The following is a 13388-nucleotide window of genomic DNA, read 5'->3' on the forward strand; positions in this document are numbered from 1 at the left end:
TAAAGGCTCTGGGCTCTGGCAGTGGCTCCTGTTCTAGTCAGAGGAGATTAAAAAAAAAAAAAAAAAAAAGGATTCTCCAGGAGCAATGGCGCTGGGAATGAACTACGTTCCTCTAGATTTTTTTTTTTTTTTTATGATAGTCACAGAGAGAGAGAGAGGCAGAGACACAGGCAGAGGGAGAAGCAGGCTCCATGCACCGGGAGCCCGATGTGGGACTCGATCCGGGGTCTCCAGGACCGCGCCCTTGGCCAAAGGCAGGCGCCAAACCGCTGCGCCACCCAGGGATCCCATCCTCTAGATTTTTTTGACAGGATGACCATCACACCACATTCCCTCTACCCATCCTGAAAACCAGGAACTTACTTCCGTTCACTTTAATGAGGCCTCTTCTATGCAAATTACTCTACATATAAGGTAAAAACAAAACTCTGTGCGGACGCAAAATTAAAACCCCGAGCTCCGGAGGTCCGGATCTGGCTGAGTGAAAGGTTCAAATGGGGAAAAGATAACGTAATACCACAGCCCTAAGACTGCCCCACTCGCTGCAAAGCCCGCCAGAGCAAGTTTCATCGGCGGTCCGGGTTCCTGAAGGAGAGGGCGTTCTCGGTGCGGGCGGGGAGCGCGGTGCCAGCAGAGACGTGGCGGGGAGAAGCCGCACCTGCGGGGGGGAGCTGCGGGGAGCCGCACCTGCGGGGGGGGGAGGAGCCGCACCTGCGGGGGGGGGAGCCGCACCTGCGGGGGGGGGGAGCCGCACCTGCGGGGGGGGCCGCGCCTGCGGGGGGGGGCCGCACCTGCGGGCGGGAGCTGCGGGGAGCCGCACCTGCGGGGCGCGGGGGCGGCAGCAGGAGAGCTCGGGCGCGGCTGCGCAGCCCTCGGGAAGGCTTCAGAGGCGCCGGCCCCAGAAAGGCGAGAGGGAACGCGAGCCGGGAGGAGTCCGGCGCCGGCTCCGGGGAGGGGGCGGCGAGGCCCGAGGGCCGAGGACCGTCCCCTCTGGAGCGGCCCGTGGCTGGGCGGGTCTGAGCGCGGCCGCAGCCGAGGGATCCGCGGCTCTGGAGCAGGCTCGGGCGGGCCAGACCCGGGGAGGAGGAGGCCGCGCGAAGCCGGACCGCCCTGCCCGAGGCTCCTGGGGCGCCAACGCCGGGGCCGGGAAGGGCGGCGAGGCGGGCGGGGGTCGCCTCAGATGGGCGCTTGGGATCCACGCGCGGAGGGCGGAGCCGAGCCCCGAGGGGGTGGGGGTGCGGGCGGGGGCGGGTCCGGGGGGTCCTGTCAGGGGGGTCCTAGGCTCTAGAGGAGAGGCTCTAGAGGAGCCACCTCGGGGATGGGGAGCAGAAGGATGCCTGGGGCGCCCCACGGGGCCGACGCGTCTACCTGCGAACCGCCGCGGAGCGCCCACGCAGGACCTGGGGAGCGCAGGACGCCGCCAGGGGGTCCCGCTCCGACCGCCTCGCGCCTGCGTCCTGGCCGCGGTCCGACGTCACCGTTGCCAGCGCGCATGCGCCGTGCCCCGAGGGGCGGGCCTGGGGCGGGGGCGGGGGCGGGGCCGCGGCGGAGCCGGGTGGTGGTGGAGGAGGGGAGAGGGTGGCGGGGCAAGGAGCAGGGGCTGGGGGAGGAGAGCCGGAAGTGAGGGGTGCCCGGAAGCCGCTCTGACCCCGGAGGCGCGTCGGGGGGCGCCGGAGCCGACTTCTCAGGGCTCCCCGTGGCGACCCCAGGAAGCCCGAGCACCAGACCAGGCTCTGTAGTGTCGGATTACAGCCTGGAGTGTGGAACAAATAAGTGAGAATCCATTCATTTGTAAGTAGATTAATGGGGAGAAAACAGAAGTCTTTTTCATAGAAGAATCCTAATAAACCACACCCCATCCAGAGGGGCTATTAATCTCCCCCGACCCACCCCTAAACCTGCACAATTACTTCCTCCCAAAGAGTAGTGTGAGGAGGGGAAATGACGACAGAGAAATCTGACAAACAGCCTCCAAACGTGACGGGGTTGACATCAGCCCGGTGAAGTCATGTTGACATGATGTGATGAGGTGTCAGTCTTCCTGTGGTCTTCCTTCCAAAAATAGTACACAACCAGTCTAACCATGAGGAAAAAAGTAGACAAATCCTGGTTGAGGGGTATTCCACAAAATACCTCATCATTACTCCGCAAAACCATCAAAGCCATGAAAAACAAGGAAACACTGAAAAGCTGTCAATGTGGGACGCAGTGCGGAGTCCTGGGTGGAATCCCGAAACAGAAAAAGGATGTTAGTGAAAACATTGGCAAATTCCAAATAAAGTCTTCATTTTAATTGATCATGATTACTTGTAATTTTTAGTTTTGGTGACTGTACCATGATTGTGTAGGATGTAAACATTGTTAGGGGAAACTGAGTGAAGAGCAGACTAACTTTCCTGCAAATTTAAAATTATTCCAAAATAGGGGCACCTGGGCAGCCCCGTGGCCCGGCGGTTTGGCGCTGCCTTCGGCCTGGGATGTGATGCTGGAGACCCAGAATCGAGGCCCAACTCGGGCTCCCTGCATGGAGCCTGCTTCTCTCCTCTGCCTGTGTCTCTGCCTCTCTCTCTCTCTCTCTGTCTGTCGTGAATAAATAAATAAAATCTTTAAGAAAAAAAAAAAATAGGGGCACCTGGATTGCTCAGTCAGTTAAACATCTGCCTTCGGCCCAGGTCATGATCCCAGGTCTTGGGATGCAGCCCTGTGTCAGGCTCCCTCCTCGGCAGAAGCCTGCTTCTCCCTCTCCTTCTGCAGCTCCCCCTGCCTGTTCACTCTCTTTCTCTCTCAAATAAATAGAATATTTAAAATATTGAAATAAATAAATAAAATTATTCCAGTATAAAAAGTTTATTTAAAAAAGACAATGGAGGGAAAAAGTAGAAACGTTAGTTATCTTTACTGCTAAACGTTTAAGATGCTTTTAAGACCCTGTGGGGCCTCTAGGATCAGGGTAGGGACCCTTTATGGGAAGTAGCCTGAGGGAACTTCTCACAACCCTATTCCTAAAAGGTGAATTTTTTAAACATTTATCAAGCTGTACACTTCAGGTTCGTTTTCTTCTCTGTGGTGAATAGCAAACATTTAACTGAATAAATTGAGAGATTAATTGATTTTATTCAACGATTCACAAATCAGGCAGCATCACATCCATCAAATAGAAAGGAGCTTCAGTGAGCTGTAGAAAAGGAAAGGTTTTCCAAGGTGAAAAAAGGATAGGAAAAGAAAATTATTAGCAAAGAATGCACTGTTTCAGGCAAGGTTGTCTGCCTAAGGAGATCAGTATGGTTCTCTCAAGAGGATTATCTGACTATGTTTACCAGGTAATTCCATGTTGTCTGGTTAAAGATTATTCCTGGGAGATTGAAACTACAATTAGGTTAGGTATTAAATCTTGGTTTGCTAGTGTGGAATTTAGCAAAAGTATCTCCATTTTGGGACTGCTTTCTCATTTTTAACATCTGCATGTAAACTTTTTTGCACTCTCTCTCTACATGCACACACATACAGACACTTTAAAAAAATCTATAGGAAAGGCCAGTAGTTAATGGTCTTCAAAACTCCAGACTCTGGGGGATCCCTGGGTGGCTCAGTGGTTTAGCACCTGCCTTTGGCCCAGGGCACGATCCTGGAGTCCCAGGATCGAGTCCCGCATCGGGCTCCCAGCATGGAGCCTGCTTCTCCCTCCTCCTGTGTCTCTGCCTCTCTCTCTCTCTCTCTCTCCACGTCTATCATAAATAAATAAACAAACAAATCTTAAAACAAACAAACAAACTCCAGACTCTGATGGCAAAAGTTCACGTCTTAACCCAGCTCCTCTCTGAAAAGTAATACAGGGTGGGGAATCCTGTGATGCCTTCCAATCTAATCTTTTGCAAAATAGTGTGACTTAGTCAACAAACAGTTCAAAGATTGGAATCATCTAGAATTCTTCCTGGCCCCACCACCCAAGCATGAGCTTGAGCCAATTGCCTGACATCACTGAAGTTCCTGACCTCTTTCAGTAAGTGGTAAAGCTAGCCCTATATTCTGTGTTAGTTTTAGGTATCTTTGAAGGCTTGGATTTGGAGTGTCCAAACATACACAAACATTGTCTTTGAGTGATGGGGCTATGGATGACTTATTTCTTCTTCATATTTTTCTGTATTTTCCAAATTTTCTTCAATTAATCACTTAACTTTAAAATCACTTAGACAATAGGAAAAGATTATACATATATATCTATATCTAGATATATCTCTCTATATCTATACATATCTATATTTTTAAAATATTTATTTATTCATGAGGGATAGAGAGAGAGAGAGGCAGAGACACAGGCAGAGGAAGAAGCAGGCTCCATGAAGGGAGTCCGACGTGGAACTCAATCCCAGGATCACACCCTGGGCTGAAGCCGGCACTAAACCGCTGAGCCACCCGGGCTGCCCTATATCTATCTATCTTTAAGCTCACAACCCTTAGATCAAGGCCTGAGCTGAGTTCAAGAGGTAGCCACTTAACCAAGTTAGCCACCCAGGTGCCCCAGAAAAAAGTAATATTTGAACCCAGTTTGGTTTATGCAGATGTTCCAGGAGTTAGAACAGGAAATGTCTCCTAGTAAGTTTCCTGGTTTAGTAAAATTAACTTTCTTTTCTTTCTTTTTTCTTTAATTCTTTAATCTCTTTAACCCAAATTCAGGTCAAAGTAGTTCTCTTAGGCTATTAATACAGTATTTCACCATAATCGGCAAAGTTCATAAGCACTCACCAGCACTATGACTTGTGCATAGCTACAAATACTATTCAATAAATATGAATTGAAAATCATAGTGCACTATCACCAGTGACGGGTGATACGAAGAACAGCAACATTCAGATCCTAAACATTCCGGACTCCTGGGATTCCATAAGTGGAAGCAGGAAGTAAACCAAAGTCTCCTCTGGAGTGTTCTGACATGCTCCCAAATCACCTAAGTCATTGTGTGTGTGTGTGTGTGTGTGTGTGTGTGTGTGTGTGTGTGTTAAGATTTAATTTATTTATTCATGAGAAATACAGAGAGAGGCAGAGACATAGGCAGAGGGAGAAGTAGGACTCAATCCCAGGAACCCAGGATCACAATCTGAGCCAAAGGCTCAACCACTGAGCCACCCAGGTGCCCCACCTAAGTCCTTCTGAGCCCAGCACAGCCAGCTTGCTGCCACTGGGCCTAGTGCTACATTTCCCAGGATGGTTGCAGAGCTCTCTCACAAGGAACAGTACCCAGTAAAATTGACTTTCTGACCAAGTTTGCTGACAAGAAAAGTGCAGGAGGAAGAAGACCAACTGCAGGTAAGAACACCTAAATTCCAGCCCCACATCTGCCAATACTGAATATGTAGCCTCTGGTCTAGAATTGAAACAAGGCTTCAAGGAGCTACACTGGGACTCTGCAGTCCTCAGTTGCCTGGTTCCATGGCTCCATAGAATGTGTGGTTCAACTTGTTCAAGCCAAATTATGTGTTGATTAGCCCCACTCCCTTTTTTGCCCCAATTACTAGCACTGAAATTGAAAAAAGAAAGTGTAAGTTTTCTGTGGTTAAAAAAGGAAATCTGAATAGGACATCTGGGCCTGCTTCTCCCTCTGCCTGTGTCTCTGCCTCTCTCTCTCTCTCTCTGTATGACTATCATAAATAAATAACTTTTTAAAAAAAAAAAAAAGGGATCCCTGGGTGGTGCAGCGGTTTGGCGCCTGCCTTTGGCTCAGGGCGCGATCCTGGAGACCCGGGATCGAATCCCACGTCGGGCTCCCGGTGCATGGAGCCTGCTTCTCCCTCTGCCTGTGTCTCTGCCTCTCTCTCTCTCTCTCTGTATGACTATCATAAATAAATAAATTTAAAAAAAAAAAAAAAGGACATCTGGGTGTCTGGCTAGCTCAGTTGGTAGAGCATGTGACTGTTGATCTCTTGGTTGTGAGTTCAAGCCTCATGTTGGGTGTGGAGATTACTAAAATAAATAAATAGGGGCACCTGGGTTGTTCAGGCAGTTGAGCATCTGAATTCAGATCAGGTTTGTGATCCCAGAGTCCTGGAATCTAACCTCCATCCACATTCAGCTTCCTACTCAGCCAGGAGCATGCTTCTCCCTCTCCCTCTGCCCCTCCCATGCTTCCACTCTCTCTCTCAGATAAATAAATAAATCTTTTAATAAATCATTTAAAATAAATCTTAAAAAAATTAATAGAACATGAAGTAATATGTCATGTCTTTCCATGCCACACCCCACATAATTTGGAACCAGAACCCTAGTAAGAAACAGACTTGGCTCTTTGGTCAAGCCAAAGCCAAGTCTAGTCCAGGACTAGGAAGCCTTTCTACTCAGCTTGCTGTACTTTTGCTCTTCCTAGAAGGAAATTCTGAAACTTTCTCTAATGAGTTCTTGAGTGTTTAAATTTGACTTTATTTTGCTCTCAACATCTACTGAAAAGCATTAGTTTTATTCAGGTAGTTGAGCCCATTTCTTTTGAGGAGACCACTTGTGTTTTTGCCCACTATAAACATGAAACTGTCCATGCATACAAGAATGGGGAAAAGAGACAGGGCACAGCTGTGGCACAGGCAGCCTTACTATTACTGTCTCTGTTTACAGGTGTATTTCTCACCACCCTTCCCCTCTCCTGCTCTGCTTCTTTAAACCATCCACATGAAGGTGAGGCCCTCTCCTCCCCCCACCCACTATGACTTCTACTACTGCTTTAGTTTGCTGTGTTGCTTATTATGTTTAAATACCTACTATCTATTTCATAAAGGTCTAAGGGGAGAATAGAAGGCCAAAGTGTGTTTGGTCTGCCATCTTGAGTCAGAAGCCTCCAACCCCAAATGCTTTCTATCATGCTCAACTGTCTCTTAATGTCTGGTTAATGATAATACCCTTAACTTGTTTTCCAGGACTATTCAGAATTGATTCTTTGAAAAATACTTTTTTTGGGGGGTGCCTAGGTGGCTCAGTCGGTTGAGCATCTGACTCTTGATCTCACCTCAGGTGTTGATCTTCGGGTCATGAGTTTGGGACTCCACATTGGGCTCTGTGCTGGGCATGGAGTGGAGCCTACATAAAAAAAATAAAAATATTTTTTTTCTTTTAACTAAATAGGGTTTGAAAGAGGAGGGAAGTAGATCCCTATGTTCAATCCTATGTACTGAACCAAACCATACCAAAAAATCTGCCCTTTCAAAAACTTTGCATCCAGCTAAATCATGAACAGAAAGCAATGCTGCTTTCCTATTAACTCCTCAATTTTTATGTAGAAGGAACCCAAATAGATTAATAAGAAAAACACTAAGACAACTCCAGTACAAAAACAGGCAGAAATATATATGAGTAAGTCATTCACATAAGAGAAAAAGCAAATGCAACAAACATGTTTTTCTTTTTTTTAGAGAGAGAGAGAAAATGAGAATGCAGAGGGGGAGAGAAACAGAGAATTTTAAGCAGGCTCCACATCCAGGGGTAGAGCCTGACATAGACACACACACACAAAGCTTGATCCCATGACCCTAAGATCATGACCTGAGCAGAAATCAAGAGTTGGATATTTAACCAACTGACATATCCAGGTGCCCCTGCAACAAACATTTTTAAGTGAATCTTGCCTGTACTCTAACAAATGCAAATTAAAACAAATGAAATAGTTTTTCAGTGATCAGTATATAATATATGTAAAAACATATATACAGAGTTTTACAAAACAATATTTAACCATACTTTTGTGCTAGCAGGCTATTTTCTTATTTCTAGTTCAGTTCACTATTTTTATTTATTTATTTTTCTTGAAGTTCGATTTCCCAACATATAGTATAACACCCAGTGCTCATTCAATTCAGCTCACTTTTTAAAATGCACACAATAAATCATCAGATTGATTTCATGACCTGGGACTGTAGTTTAAGAGAAAGGGTTTCTCTGATTACTTACTGCTGCATACCAATTCACCCCCAAACTTAATGGCTTCAAACAATTTGCTATTACCATGTCGCATAGTACCCCAGGTTGATAATTCCCTTTGTGTTAACCAGTAAGATTTAAATGAAATAAGCTTGTTGGAACTGCAGTTGCTTGTCAGTGACATGAGTGACTTCTTTGTTGTGTAAGATAATTTTTGGGTTTTAGAAGAATATGTCCTAAATTTTCTGTGATATTCATGTGACAGTTACAGACATCACACCCTTTTAAGTTTAATCTACATTATTAATATTTTCTCCATTATCTTCTTAAGCCCAGAACATTAGCAAACAATAAATTAAGCCCTGATTAATATCACTGGACAAATTGCATGTGTAGATATTCCTACCATTGTTGATTTCAGGCTACAGTGTGACCTCATAGAGGGGAGGCAAGAAAGGAAGCCCTGCAGCCTAGTGTTATAGAGCATTTCCACCAGACAGGTCCAATAGCTGCAAAGAGCCTCACAGAACAGGCAACAATAAAACCCAAGAATTAGGAAAGGATGTTTTTGAATATTTATTTCTTTTGTTTTTAACATCAAATTTCTATAATTAATAATGGTTGTGCTTGCCAAATGTCTTTCCAAATTCTTTTTTTTTTTTTTCCAAATTCTTGAAAATGTATCCTTTGGCTTTTAGGAGCTAGTACAGGTCATTGTAAGCAGACCCCAGTCACCCTACTGAGCTTGTTCAGCTATTCTCCTGGTGATAGATGTGTATACCTTTTTCAATTTGGGGCCATTATCAACAAAACTGCTATGAAAATGTTTGTACAATTCCTTTGAACGGATGTATGTTCTCATCTCTCTTTGGCAGATACCTACCATGTATTAGGTGTTGGATAGGTGTGTGTAGTTTTTAAAGAAACAACCAGATCTTTTCACAAAATGATTATACCATTTTACGCTCCTTTAAAACATATTAGATTTTATTTATTTATAATTCAATTTTAGAAAATGTAATACATTCATGTATTTCGAGAGAGAAACAAACCTTGAAAATTATTCTTCTCCCTCCATCCTCCATTTGCTCAGGGTCATCTCTGTCCCTGGCCTCATAACAGGTATAATTCTTGGATTTTATTTTATTTTTAAGATTTTATTTGTTTGAGAGAGAGCGCATGTGTGTGCACATCAGTAGAGGAGAGGGGCAGAGGAAGAAGCAGACTCCTCAATGAGCAGGAAGCCCAATGCAGGGCTCCATCCTAGGACCCTGAGATCATGATCTGAGCTGAAGGCAACTAAGGCAACGCTTAACCAACTAAGCCACATATGCACCCAGTCTCTTGGATTTTAGAAATTATTTCTGTATTTTTTTAAAGATTATATTTATTTTTACAGAGAGAGAGAGCACAAGTGGGAAGAGCAGAGGGAAAGGGAGAGAGAATTTCAAGCAGACTCCATGCTTGGAGCCTGACGAAGGTCTTGATCCCAGGACCCTGAGATCATGACCTTAACCAAAACCAAGAGTCAGATGCTTAACCAACTGCACCACCCAGGTGCCCCAGAAATTATTTCTTGGTTTTTATACACAAGTAAATACTAATATATATTTCATTTCCCTTTTTTACACGATGTTCTTTAACACAGTGGTATTAGTGGACTAGGACTGCCATAAAAATATCACAGTCAAGACAGCTTAGATGATGAAAATTTATGTTCTCCCAGTTATGGAGGCTGGAAGTCCAGGATTATGGCGCCAGCAGGGTTGGATTCTCCTGGGGTCCTTCTCCATGGTTTATAGATGACCACTTTCTCACTGTGTCCTCACATGGCTGTCCTGTCATCTATGTTGTCTGTGTCCTCATCTCTTTTTATAAAGATATCAGATTGGATTAGGCCCACCCCACTGACCTCATTTTAACCTAAGTACTTCTTTAAAGGCCCTATCCGTAAATATAGTTATCTGAGAGGCACTGGGGGTTAGAGCTTTTACATATGGTAAGGGAACATAATTCAACCTATAAAAACAGTTCTATCCTTTGCTTTGTTCATTTAACAGTCTACCGAGATGATATTTCCATTTCAATATATCGAAAGGTTGCTCATTTGTATTTTGAATTGTAGAGTAATTTATTGTATGGATAGAGCCAGTCAGGGGATCCCTGGGTGGCACAGCAGTTTAGCGTCTGCCTTTGGCCCAGGGCGCGATCCTGGAAATCCGGGGATCGAATCCCACGTGGGGCTCCCAGTGCATGGAGCCTGCTTCTCCCTCTGCTTCTCTCTCTGCCTCTGTCTCTCTCTGTATGTGACTATCATAAATAAATAAAAATTAAAAAAAAAAAAGAACCAGTCAACCAGTCCCCTATTAATAGATAGCAGGGCTGTTTCTAATATTTTGCTACTCTCAACAATGCTGCGATGAAGAAGCTTGCACCTATTTCATTTTACACACTACAGAGCATCTCTGTAGACAAATTACCAGAAGTGAAATTGTTGGGTGAAATGTTTTGTGTATACTTGTAATCGTACATCACCAAACAGTCCCTTTTGCAGACCAGCAATGTGCCTACTTCACCACAGCCACATCAGTAGAGTGTACTATGATTTTTTTTTTTTTTGGATATTTGCCAATCAAATAGAGGGAAAATGCTATCTCAAAGAGTTTTAGCTGGCATGTTTCTCTTAATGACTAACATTGGACTTTTTTTTCATATGATTAAGAGCCATGTACTTTCTTTCCTGTGAACTGTCCTTTTTGTTTTTTATTGGCTTGTAGGACTTCTTACTAACTTCTGAAATTCCTTTATGCAATGGAGATTAGCTCTTTGTCTATCACATGTTGGAACTATTTATTCCTTGTTAATCATCTGTCTTTTGACTACATTCATGATGTTTTTTGCCAAACCAATGCTTTTCATAGTCATGGCTTCTGGATTTTGAGCAGGAGTTTGAAAAGCCTTCTTTACTCCAAGGTTAAAAAGGATTTTTTTCCCACGTTTTCTTGTCCTTTTATGATTCCACTGTTACACATTCATATCTTTTTTGATTTGAATTTCACTTTGGTATGGTGTAAGGTATGGACCCAATTTTATTTTATTTATTTTGGATGGCTGTATTTTTGTCTCAATACCATTTATTGAATAATCTATCTTTATCCCTGGTGATTTCCTAAAATTATTTGGGTATATTTTTTGATTTTCTGTTACATATCATTGGTCTGTCTATTCATGCATCAGTGACACATTGATTTATTTATTGAGGCTTTCTTTATTATTTTTTAAAGATTTTATTTATTTGAGAGAGAGAGAGAGAAAGAAAGAAAAGAAAGAAAAGAAAAGAAAAAAGAAAAGAAAGGGCACATGAGCAGGGCAGAGGGAGAAGCAGACTTCCTGCTGAGCAGGGAGCTTGAGGTGGGGCTTGATCCCAGGACACCAGGATCTGAACCAAAGGCAGATGCTTAACCAATTGAGCCACCCAGGTGCTCCTTTTGGAGGTTTAAAAAAAATTTTTAGAGTAATCTCTGCACCCAATGTGAGGCTCAAACTTGTGACCCCAAGATCAAGAGTCAAGTGTTTTAGTGATTGAAGGGCAGCCAGGTGCCCTTCGTTGAGCCTTTTATTTATTTTTACTTTTTAAAAGAGTGTATGTATCCATTTATTTGGGAGGGAGAGAGAAAGCTAGAGTGAAGAGCACAGGAGGAGAGGGGAAGGGGCAGAGGAAGATGGAGAAGCGGACTCCCCTCTGAGCAGGGAGAACTCAGGGCTCAATCCCAGCACCCAGGGACTAGGACCTGATCTCAAGGGGCAGATGCTATGCTAAACTGACTGAGCCACCCCAGGCGTCCCGTTGAGGCTTTTTTTTTTTTTTTTTTTAAGATTTTATTTATGAAAGAGAGACAGAGAGTGTGTGTGTGTGGGGGGAGGCAGGCCCCATGCAAGGAGCCCTACATTGATCCCAGGTCTCTGGGATCACGCCCTGGGCTGGAGGCGGCGCTAAACCCCTAGGCGACCACGGCTGCCCCCTATTGAGGCTTTTTTTTTTTTTTAAGTTATGATAGTCACAGAGAGAGAGAGAGAGAGAGAGAGAGAGGAGAGAGAGAGAGAGAGAGAGAGGCAGAGACACAGCAGAGGGAGAAGCAGGCTCCATGCACCGGAAGCCCGACGTGGGGATTCGATCCCGGGTCTCCAGGATCGCGCCCTGGGCCAAAGGCAGGCGCCAAACCGCTGCGCCACCCAGGGATCCCCTATTGAGGCTTTTAAATACATTTTCTAATCTAGTAGCCAGCCACCATCATATTACATTATTTTCAAAGCTTTCCTGGCAGATTCTTTTGATTATTCTCGTTTTTTTTTCCTAACTGAATTACTTCATTTAGTTAAAAATAATTATTGGCGTTTATAGGAATTTTATTTACATTTATAAATTAATTTAGGGAGCATTGATATCTTTTTTTTTTTTGCATTGATACCTTTTTGATGTTAAACCTTCTCATCTAAGAGTATGTGTATTTTCTCCATGTGCTTAGGTGTTCTTTTGTGCCATTCAGGGATTAAAGTTTAATACACATAGATCTTCAATTCTTATAAAAGTTTATTGGTAGGAATTATTATATTTATATATTCTTTGTATAATATTTATCTTTGATATGATTTCATTGTATCTTCCAATTGTTTGTTATGTAGATGCATGGTAGCTACATACATTTTTTTCATTTTGATTACTGTTGAATTCTCTTATTGTTGCTGAATTCTCCTATTGTTTTTCAGATGATCCCATCTGCTTTTGACCTGATTCATAAGTAAGAAATAAAGTTCTGTTGTGTGAAGACACTAAGATTTTGAGTTTGTTGTTACTGGAGTATTTCCTAGCTATCCTGACAGATATACATAATTTAAAAAAAAAAGGGTAATCAACACACAAGTATATTAGGGTAAAATTCTGTGGGGCAGTGAAATTGAAGCAGTCAAGGAGAAAACGGAATAATTACATTTTTTTGTTATAGACCTTACTCATGTAAAAATTAAAATGGAAAGAGATGGGCATTGAATTGGCAGAGTGTTTATATTCTAGTGGACGTTTTAAAGAATGACATTTTATTTAAAACTGTCAACATTGAGCACCCTCACCGGCTCAGTTACTGGAGCCTGTGACTCTTGATCTCAGGGTTGTAATTTCAGCCCCACTTTGGGTGTAGAGATTACTAAAAAATCTTCAGAGGCACCTGGGCGGCTCCATCTTTAGGCAGCCAAGTCTTGATTTCAGCTCAGGTCATGATCTGGGGGTTCTGGACCCGGCCCACCTCAGCAGAGAGTGTGCTTGAGGATCTCTCTTCCTCTCCTTCTGCTCGGGCCCACCCCAAACAAAAAAAAAAAAAAACTGTTGACATTTGCAGACTGCCAGAAATCACGTCCTTTGCAACTATTTTAACCCACACTGAATTCTTACAGATGTACCAGGTGAAGAGTCTTTAGGAATTCCATACACTAAGTCT

The 13388-nt window shown here is 43.9% G+C and overlaps 1 protein-coding gene across 1 annotated transcript in view; it reads right to left on the reverse strand.

Annotated features, from left to right (window-relative positions):
* PLEKHB2 (pleckstrin homology domain containing B2) overlaps positions 1–1481 on the reverse strand; it is a 48910-nt gene extending 47429 nt beyond the window's left edge. Inside the window, exon 1 of the mRNA XM_055316359.1 lies at positions 1369–1481. The gene's annotated coding sequence lies outside the window, so the exon portion shown is untranslated. The remainder of the gene's footprint in view (positions 1–1368) is intronic.
* Between the last annotated feature and the right edge of the window lie 11907 nt (positions 1482–13388).

Source organism: Nyctereutes procyonoides, unplaced genomic scaffold, assembly GCF_905146905.1.
Source record: "Nyctereutes procyonoides isolate TBG_1078 unplaced genomic scaffold, NYPRO_anot_genome, whole genome shotgun sequence".
NCBI lineage: Eukaryota > Metazoa > Chordata > Mammalia > Carnivora > Canidae > Nyctereutes > Nyctereutes procyonoides.